The 10,343-nt window shown below is 44.0% G+C and overlaps 2 pseudogenes; both read right to left on the bottom strand.

Annotated features, from left to right (window-relative positions):
- Positions 1–4,955: 4,955 nt before the first annotated feature.
- Positions 4,956–5,074, bottom strand: LOC111744117 (annotated as a pseudogene).
- A 2,064-nt stretch (positions 5,075–7,138) lies between these two features.
- Positions 7,139–7,257, bottom strand: LOC111744111 (annotated as a pseudogene).
- Positions 7,258–10,343: the final 3,086 nt, after the last annotated feature.

The raw sequence follows: 10,343 nt of genomic DNA, 5'->3' as shown, positions 1-10,343 counted from the left end.
AGCAAGCAATGGCAGTTTGGTTCCACTTCACATCAAAGATTTTAAATGATTTTGAGAGTCGCCATTGGTTGGGCTCGATAACTCGTCCTTCGGAATAGTGAGTGCCTCTTGGGAGGTCAGGTCAAGGCTGGTCCTTGGGCTTCTCAGGCCTGACCCAAATTCATGCTCTGCCTAATTTCAGAGGCCTTCTTCTATGATTTCTTTTCTCTTCCTGTAGCAATGTTTCTCCAAACGTCTCCAATCAAAATTCTAACGTCGTCTCATAGCGTGTGGTCTGCAGGGCTGGATGTGTCTTCCTGCTGTATCTTCTTATCATTATCATGAGATATCTTTGCCAATTAGCAAGCTAATAGGGGAGGGAACTCAAAGATGCCAAGGGATCAAGAAGAAGTTTAAAAGTTAAGATTCTTGGTTCACGTACAGTTGAAAAGATGTCTCACATGGATTCAAGTAGATATTTAGAAATAACTAGCGTTTATGAAACACTGAATGATTCACAAGGTCAAGAATATGTCTTTTTCAGTTAAGCGTTACTTAAAAAAACCCGCGTTAAAAACCCCTTTGTGTTAAAAAAATATCTAGTCTCTACAAAACGTGTAGCTGAGGTCACTTGGGTAAAACCACATTTACCGATGTGACAGATGACGAGGGCCAAATGAGCCTAAGGAAAGAGGCACAATTAAGGGGCAGGGGGTGGTGAATCCCTTTGCTGTCCACATGGCCTTGTTCCACCTCCATTCTGACTAGATCGGCTGGCAGGCCTGCTCCTCCTGACTGCACAGGTCCCTAACTTCCTCCCCTCCAGAGCGTTTCACCGAAGCTCGGTCTCAGCCAGCTCCCCCGCAGCCCCCCTCGCATTTAGAATCGCGCCTCTACGGAAGTTTACACGCTCCCTCTGCAAGCACCGCATCTTTCTTTTCGGGTCGCGCCGTCCTCACTCCTGCTGGACGGCTCCCAGCCTTCGGCATATTTTCGATTTAATTATAAACTTTCCTTTTTCCCCCTTGGTCTCGGTCCAGCAGCCCCTTTTGGCGTTTTTCCTCTCCCCAGGTCTAAGTGCCCCACTCAACGATGACAGTCGCTTCTCATTCTTTCCCTCACAGACCTTCTACTATCTTCCGCCCTAAGTATTTGCTATCATTTGCTCGTCCGGTTTCGGCTTTCGTAGAGCAGAGGGACACAGGCCAGAGGCGCGCACTGTCCTGCTCTGGCCTCCTACGACGTCGCGCAGCCTGTCTCTCCTCAGCCGGACCTCAGCCCGTCGCAGTCCTTTATCCACTGCTCGATGGCAGCATGTCACACGCCCCCGCTACCTAAAACTTGTGAAACGTTCTCAGGTCTCGTGCATCTCACCTTCCCTGCCACCTGGCCCGAAGCCATCTGGTAGGTCTTCACTTGGCCTTTTCTCTTCTTTTCCCCCAAAGATAACAGCAGCTTTCCACTGCTCTCCTTTATCACAACATGCCCATTCTTTCTTTGCGCTCTCCTCTTCCAGGTAGAAAAACCTCCTCTCCTTTCCCAAACCAACGCTTCTCTCCGATCGCTTGATTCCAGCTCCTCCAATACTTTCAGAAACTTGTCATTAATTATCTTTTACGATATTCAACATTCCACTTCCCACAACTGTCTTCTCTTCCACTTACTGCAGGGAACCAGTTCTCCAAGCGTCTGTCGCGTTTCTGCTTGTCTGAGTAGAGGCGTGACTGCCTTTGTCCTGGGACGATAGTATCTCCCTTCCAAGGGAAGGGTAGGTCTGCTTATTATTCATTAGGAAAGACTTGGGATGCGTAAATCCAAGGATCCTCTCCTAGAATGCAATCCAGGTGGTGCCTGGCTTTCTCTGGGTCACCCTGTGGGGACTGGAGCTAGGGAAACAAGCCGGGGAAGATGCTGGTACTCTGGAGACTGTGATTTCTGAGTGGTGAAGTCTGACTCTCAGTGGGCACGCAGCTCACACACGGGGGTGTAAGGGTGAGATCGAGCTCGAGGGGCTTACGACCCGAGCATTTGGCTTCCCATGCTCCTCAGTCAGCACAACTACTAAAAGGTAAGGGACATTCACGATTTGATCCGTTGTTAAAACAGAAGAAGGTTAAGAGGGCTTCGCCTCTATTTAAAATTTAGTTTATGACACTGGTATATAAGAAGGAGAGCAAAACAGAAATTGCTTGAAATCCAAACCTAAATGGTTCGATATTTGAGTTACAGCTTCGAAAAGCCTGCAGTCATAGAATTTCTCAATCTCTACCCCTCTCCGAATGAAAATTAGACTATCAGGCACTGATTTTCATAATGTCACTCAATTTTCATTGCTTTCCTTCACGCAGTGTCACACGGCAGAGGGAAAAGATGTTGCATGAGCTAAGAGACCAGGCGCTGATGGACAGCTGTGCTGTGGCCCACGGGAGGGCAGAGGCACGCATGCTACCTGCTGACAGGCCGGGGGCCCGCCCAGGTCCACCGAGGCAAGTTTTAGAGACCAATTATGGAATAACTAGGTTTCCTTTTGTTTTGTTTGTTTTGGGCAACGGTTTCTTTCCAATTCTTTCTCTTCTTAATATCCTTTACTCTAACAAAAGAATAGGAATTCCTGACACAATTTCTCCCTTTGTGTCTTTCAGTATTATATAAGGATGTACACCTATATCATTGGTTACAAAGGCTGGGTGCACAAGGAGAATCATTTGGACATTTTAATTTCCAACAGATACATTATTTTTGTTTTGTCGATTTTAAATCAGCAAGGCCTGGGATGGCTAAGAGTTTACAAAGCCAAATGGCACAACCTACTAAAAGCCGGTATTTAGACTGTACCTAGCAGAAAGAATGTACAACTTAGAAGCAACAAAGCTGGGTCGCAGTTCCAACCCCTCATTTAATAGTAATGTGACCTGAGGCAAGTCACCTCATTTCTGCATTTCCTGCTCTCCCAACTGAGAAGTGGTAAAAACAAGATTTTCCTTACAGAGTTGTGGTAAGGACTTAGGAGAAAATATTTTTAAAAATTTCTTTAGAAGCTGAAGAATTGTGCAAATATTGATCTCTCCTCCTTACTATTCCATGTGGTCTTTACACAGAGGCTATTTTAGCACAGCTCCAAAGAACACAGTTCTGACAATACGAGCAGATTTTCGTTCATTCTGAATGTGTCAGTTGGGCCCGTCATGGGCCTACAAAGTCATTTCTGTAGCGTAGGCTGCTTTTCCAAAGTAATGTAAAGACTTGGATAGTTATTGAATTCATTTAAACGTAACATATTTCACGAGCATCTCTATGTACGTAAGTACTGTAAGACTGCCTTCTGTCATACCAGCTCGAGCCTCCAACATCCTTAAATTTAGGGAGAATACTCCTGGTCAGTGTTAGCTAAAATTAATGACTGACTTGACTCTCTATTTCACTTTCAATGGATACAATTTAGTCATGGGAGATGATATTCATTCAGAAGCCTCTCCAGGAAGAACCATGATGAGGCAGATGAAATTATACTGACTCACGGGGAGGAATTTTGCCCGAAGGGGCCTCAGGGTTAGAGTCGAACAGAGAAACACTAGCGTCAATCTGGAACAATGAATGTGCACAGGTACAGAACCCGTGCATGCGTGTGCGTGTTTAATAACGTTTTATTGCGGTGGTCTGCATACGGCAGAGATAGGAAATATGAGCAACTATTTTCAAACCACCTAAAAGGTTAAGCTTTCTCTGAAGGGCTAGAGGAGAAAAGGCACCAGCATTATTACTAGTTTACATTTTACTTTGGGACTTTTGCTTAAGTTGTAGCCAGAGACTTTCTAGGCTTAAAGTACTGAAGAATGGGTGAATATGGCCTCCTCATTCTTAGAGGGTTTGGAAAATGAATGGTCTTAGCTTGGCTTGAAAACTATAGAATAGAATATATTTTTAGACTAATAAATCTTTTCAATCCTTTCAAAAATAGATCCATGGAGAGAGCAAACAGATAGAAGCCCAGGTGCTGTTTTGCAACATGTCCAGGGTTTTAAAACCGGATAAACACTGAAACCCTGCAGGCACAAATCTGTCCTTTCTCAGACAAAATCCTATGCGATCAGGAGAGCTGCTCTAATCGAGTATGCACATTAAAAAATCCAGAACCCCTGCCAACTTCTCTGCTAGGTACGTATCATAAATGACCTCAGAGTATGGACATTAATCCCTTTCTTATTGATGAAAATATGCATAATAATACTTTTAGGACGCTTATTGTTGGTATGAGGCCAAATAGAATATCGTACCGAAATACTGTAAAAACTAGGTTGTTTTCCCATATGTTCCCATCGCATTATTTAATAAAACACCATAACGACTGAAGAGCATGAATTTTATTATATTTTTTCCAATAATTTAATACTTAAGCTGAGTCTTCATGAGATAATTGGTTAGAAATCAACTTATGTTTTCAGGACCTTGTTCTCTCCTCGCATATTTCATATTACTCTGCATCTCGACTTTTTTTTCTACATGGTTACAATTAAGAAGATATTTTATTGAAGAAACAACAATATTCATTGGGATTGGAACACACGGAACAGAAAGTGAGCTTGCACAGCGAAGAAACGAACCTTTCCGAAGCTTGTATCCCTAGCATTTGACACTGTAACCTATTTATAAATATCAAGTAGGTATTCATAAATGTTTGTGAAGTGACTAAGTGGAGGAATGAATAAAAAGTTGGAGGCTCGGATCTCTTTGCCATTCTTGAGTGCTGGTGTAGCGATGAAAGGTGTTCTCTCGTTTCTCCTAATTTTTTTCTCAGGTCGCGGTTAAGAAAATGTTTCATTGCAATTTTTCACCATGGCAAAGTACCTAGGTTTAAAAGATCTCTACGATATATTTTACTTTATTTATTTTTTTAGACGAGGCAACCCTTGGTTGACCTCACAGATTGCAAGGACCTTGTCAGCTTATAATCCCTTATTTTTTATGTTTATTTTTTACGCCTACAGCACCTGGTCTTCCTAGGTGGTCTCCCATCCAAGTACTAAGCAGGCTCGGCCCTGCTTAGCTTCTGAGATCAGACGAGGTCGGGCTTGTTCAGGGTAGCATGGCCGTAGACTCTATAATATATTTTAAATTAAAGGGTAAATTGGTTTTCTGGCTTTAAAAAAATCTCGTAACTATGAGTACCTGTTTAAGTTCCTTGGAAATGCTAGTTACTGTTGGGGTCATAACTTGATCACGGCAAACATTCATGTGACAGATGCCGGGGTTTCAAGGATTAACATGTCACATCCCTTCCATTGAGAACCTCGGAGAGAGAGGGCAGCATGCTGGAACTGACATGCACCTAGACAAAGACAGGGACGAGTTCCATGATGGGGGACACGCCGGGCACTGGGGAAAAATGTCGCTCCGCCTGGGTTAAGCACAAGAAGCAGAGGGGCTTTGAGGAGGCTGGGGGAGTAGAATCGCTACATGTCCACGGCAAAGGAACGGCCATGTGGGAGAGCACGGTGTGTCCAGGAAGGAGATCCGTGTGATGTGGCTGGTGTAGAAGGCTTGCGTCCAGGCAGAGGGCTGGGGCTGAGACAGAGGGGGACGTGGTAGGAGGTGAGGCCAGAGAGGCAAGCAGAGGTGAGAGCCAGGGGCGAGCTGCAGGGGAACAGCCAACTGTGATTCTGTGTGTCTGACAGGTTTGCTTTCTGCACTGGTAAGGAAACAATAAAAACACAATGGTATGGTCTATCGTGGCCTGGGAAGGTTACCTGAGTGTTCTGAGTTTGACCTTGATGAAAGTGCCTTGAATTCATTAGGGAAGAAAAAAATAAAAGAGGTCTGGGATTGCTAATGTTATTAGGTCAGCTTGCACATCAATTATTTAATGCATTACTCGTGGAAAACATCTGAACATCAAGTTGATTTCCCAAGATGCATTCGAGTTACTTCTCCCCTCTCTTCTCCGGAGCAGTTGGTGTGTGCTCGGAGGATGCAAACTAGATTTACTCACAGCCAGCATCCCTCACCTTCAGATATCATAAGAAGGTCCATCTTTCTTTGCTAAATCAGGTGATAGATTCTAAAACCAAACTGATTTACGGATTATCTGATGTTACAGATATGCAAGCCAGGTTCCCTTTGTTACGGGAGCCAGCCACAAGGTGACCTAATAGCAAAGAAACGTTTAATGCCGTTCGATCCTTTCCTTGCAGCATTCAAAAGTAAAGCGACTGTGGCAGAGGATGGAAAAGTGGAAGCAACACGAAGGTGCTATGCAGCTATTCCTGTTGCTTACAATGAGCTATCATAAATGGTACGGAACTTGTGTAAAGGAACTGGCAGCGACATATGTGAAAGTTATTTCTGAGAGCATTTTGGGTTTTAATTCTTAGTGTTAAAAATTACTGACTAGTCAGATAAGGAAATTAATTCCTTTCAAAACATCTTTTTTTCCTGCGATATCATTTCCAATAGGATAGAGACTTTAAGGAGCCGTTTACTTCACCCCCACTCCTATGCAGTCTTTTATTTTCTTTAAAAAGAAAAATCTCTAAAGAAAGAGATTTGCCATTCTTGGTAACCTAGCTACACATTCTCAGGAACTATCTAAATTAATCCTTCATGTTGCAATTTACTTATTTCCTCTTATTCTTTCCTCAGTAAAGCGAGGGAAGCGCTGACCCTTGTTACATGTTTGCCAACGAGTCTCATCAGCCCTCAGTCTTCTCCTCTTCAAGCTGAATACTCCTCTTGCCTTTCCCTATTGTTCACAGATATCAACGTTTTTGCTCTGTTTTACTTTCGTTAGGATAGAATTTTCCAACGCGTGGACCTGCTGACCTAGCAGGATTTGTGCTACACGAAATCCACTTGGGGAACGGTTGATAATATGCAGTTTCTACTTCTTCCATTCCTATCGTACAGTCGATGGAATTAGACTCTTCCTGACTCAGCTTTGACTTAAGTATCAATACGTTAAATCTGACACCAAAGTTAAGTGTAAGAAAAATCTGCATATGAGATTTCTGAAGAAAATCCACGAGGCTAGGATCTCCAGCAGGTCAAAACTTTAAAACTTTATTTTTAAATTTTTAAAAAAAAATTTCAGGTGAGGCAACCCTTAGGTGACCTCACGGATTGCAAGGACCTAATCAGCTTACAATCCCTTATTTTTTATTTTTTATGCCTACAGCACCTGGTCTTCCTAGGTGGTCTCCCATCCAAGTACTAACCAGCCCCGACTCTGCTTAACTTACGAGATCAGACAGGATCGGGCTTGTTCAGGGTGGCATGGCCGCAGACAAAACTTTAAAACTTTAAAGAAAACAAATAAAAAAAGGTAAAATCACACCTTATACCATATTCAAAAACTAAAATGGATCAAGACTTAAAAATAAAGGTTAAAACTATAATACTTTTAGTAAAAAACGAGGAAACGCTTTGTGACACTGAGTTTGATAATAAATTCTTGGATATGACACCAAAAGCATTGGCAAAAAAAGTTAGATAATTTGGAATACATCAAAATTAAAAACTTTTGTGTATCAAAGGACACTCCTTACAGTGAAAAGAATCCATAGAACAGGAGGAAGTACTTGGGAATCATACATCTGATAAGGAGTTGATATCCAGGATATATAAAAAGGTCATACAATTCAACAACGACAAAATAAAAAGAATCCAATTAAAAAATAGGCAAAGAATTTGAACAGAAATTTCACCAAAGAAGAGATACGAATGGCCAAAAAGTACATGAAAACGTCACTAGTCATTAAGGACATGCAAATCAAAACCACAACGAAATACCACTTTACACGCATCAGGATGGCTACTATCAAAACAAAATAACCAGTGTTGGGAAGGCTGTGGAGAAACTGAGAGCCTGTGCACTGTCGGAGGGAAGGTAAAATGGTGGGGCACATTGGACAACGGTGTGGCAGTTCCTCGAAAAATTAGAACTAGAATCGCCATATGACCCAGTGTGCCATATGCACACTCGTGTTCATAGCAGTATTATTTACAGTACCCAAGAGGTGGAAGAACCCAAATATTCATCGACAGATGAAGAGTAAACAAAATGTAGTATATACAATGGAATATTATTCAGTCTTAAAAAGGAAGGACATTCTAACACATGCTACGGTATAAGTAAACCTTGAAGACTTCATGCTAACTGAAACAAGCCACTCGTGAAAGGGCAACTGTCGTATGATTCCACTTATGTAAGGACCCTAGAGTAGACACATCCATAGAGACAGAAAGCGGCTGCCAGGGGTCATGGGGGCGTGGGAATGGGGAGCTAGTGTTTACTGGGTACAGTTTCAGTCCGGGGAGATAGGGTTCTGGCGATGGGTGGTGGGGCTGTACAAGACCCAAGTGCACTTAATGCTGCAGAACTGTTCACTTAAAAATGGTAAAAATGATAAATTGTTACGTACATCTTATCAGAAAAATCAGCAGAGCTGAGAAGGGGGATGGAGAGGAGGCTCTGTGGCTTGCCCTGGATCCCGTCCACTTCCCCCGCCCCCCCAGGGGCTTCTGTGTCTTTCACTGCAGGTCTAGTGGGGTCGAGCAGCTGTGGGACACTCGAAAAGCTTGAACTGCAGCCGGGACAGCATGAAGCAGGATCTGTAGAGCAGGGCAGACGCACTGCTATGGCCTCATGGCCATAAAACTGCTGCTTTGAGAGGAACACTTGCAGAGTTTTGGGGGACAATGGACACAAGCGTGCCTGCAGTCCCAGCAGGAAGCAGAGTTGCTGGATTTTCATAGACACCACCCACCAGGCCTGTCTCAGCGATGGTCTGCAGGCACACCGCAGGGTGCCCGGCAGACAGGGGGAGCCTAGGAAGTGACCAGCGGGCCACAGAGGGAGGGCCAGGGAAAGGGGCAGGAAGATCTAGAAGGGGTCCTCTGAAGAGCCGTAGCCACGGGTATGAGTCAGTTTTAAACATCTGCCAGGCCACAGGACACAGGGTGCCAGTTCAAGTAAGAATTGTCTTACTCCCTTGTCTCCCTCCCCATCCCAGGCGGACAGACACAAGAAAGGGGTGGGGCCAAAGAGGCCCGAAGCAAGACAAGTCCAGAGAGCAGATTTAAGCAATTTCTGAGGTTCGACTAATACCTTGGATTGCACATTCTCATGTCTCAGTAAAGACTGCCACATGAAGAGGCTTCCTCTGAATGAGCAGAAAATGATGGCATCTGTGGAGAAGAGGAATTTTACCTATGTTGTATAGAGTTCAATGGGACTGCAGGAGACAAAAATATAGCTTCATTTTGGTCACCGACCACTACCAGCTACAAGATGGGGGTCCCTGAAGAACGGATCTAGGCTTCATGGAAAACCCCTAGACACAAAGTCCGTGGCCCCCACGGTGGTATCAGGGTTTTGGTCTGGTCTTACGTTTGTGTTCTCTGTGTCACCTGAGATAATTTACTTAACTTCTTCGAGCCTCGGTTTCTTCATTCGTGAAATGGAACTAATTATAGTATCTGCCACCTTAATGATTTTTAGAAATAAATGAGACAATGGAGGTAAGTGCTTGATAAATGTGAGCTGTAATTATTATTATGGGTAGAAAAAATTACAGGTGTTTCCCTCTCGAGCATTTAATTTCCAACAGAGAATACCACGAGTCTTCTCTCTGAACTCCTGGAAACTTGCATGTGACAAGGACCTCGGAAAGAGAGTATTAGAGGGATCAAAGCCCAAGCTCAGTTTAACTCAGATCTACAATACCTGGGAGCCCACCATGAGCAAGGTCCTTTGCTGGGCCCATTTGGGGGATGATGTCTATGCGGAAACTTCTGGAGCAGTGGAGAACCCGCTTCTCATTGGCTGAATTTGCTTCATGAAGTCTTTACCATGGCAACAGGGAAGCCCTTGCAGGGAACGGCAGCTGACACTGAAAATGTCACCTCTCTCAAGGTACTCGAAATTGCACAGCATGACTCATGGTGGCTTTCTCTTTCTGGCTAGGTGCTGGATCATACGCTGAGCAAACATAGAGCATTCAAGAGGTTCCCAAGTTACAGAGATGCCTTATGAGGGAGAGAGCATGTTCATGAAAGCGGAGATGATAGATTTGCAAAATGACTTGCTCAGGATATGAAGGAGTACTCGTGAAGTCAACAAATATTCCCCCACCTGCTTTTAGGAGCCAGGTACTGGTCTAGGCCTTGAGAAATCAGTGGTGAACTTGATGGGCAGGTGCCATATTCCAGCACGCTTACGGGGGAGGGAGACAATGGGAGACAGACCGTGTAGGCACAGACACAGAAACCAGAGATTACCCTACAGTGATAACCGCCATGAAGGATAGTCATCGGACGGTTAAGACAGTGAGGTGGTGGCATTCGGGCTGAAATGCAAATGACAGGAAGGA

Source organism: Pteropus vampyrus, unplaced genomic scaffold (genome assembly GCF_000151845.1).
Source record: "Pteropus vampyrus isolate Shadow unplaced genomic scaffold, Pvam_2.0 Scaffold127, whole genome shotgun sequence".
Classification (NCBI taxonomy): Eukaryota; Metazoa; Chordata; class Mammalia; order Chiroptera; family Pteropodidae; genus Pteropus; species Pteropus vampyrus.
Note: the sequence above shows the minus strand (reverse complement) of the source record. Positions and strands in the feature narration are given on the sequence as shown.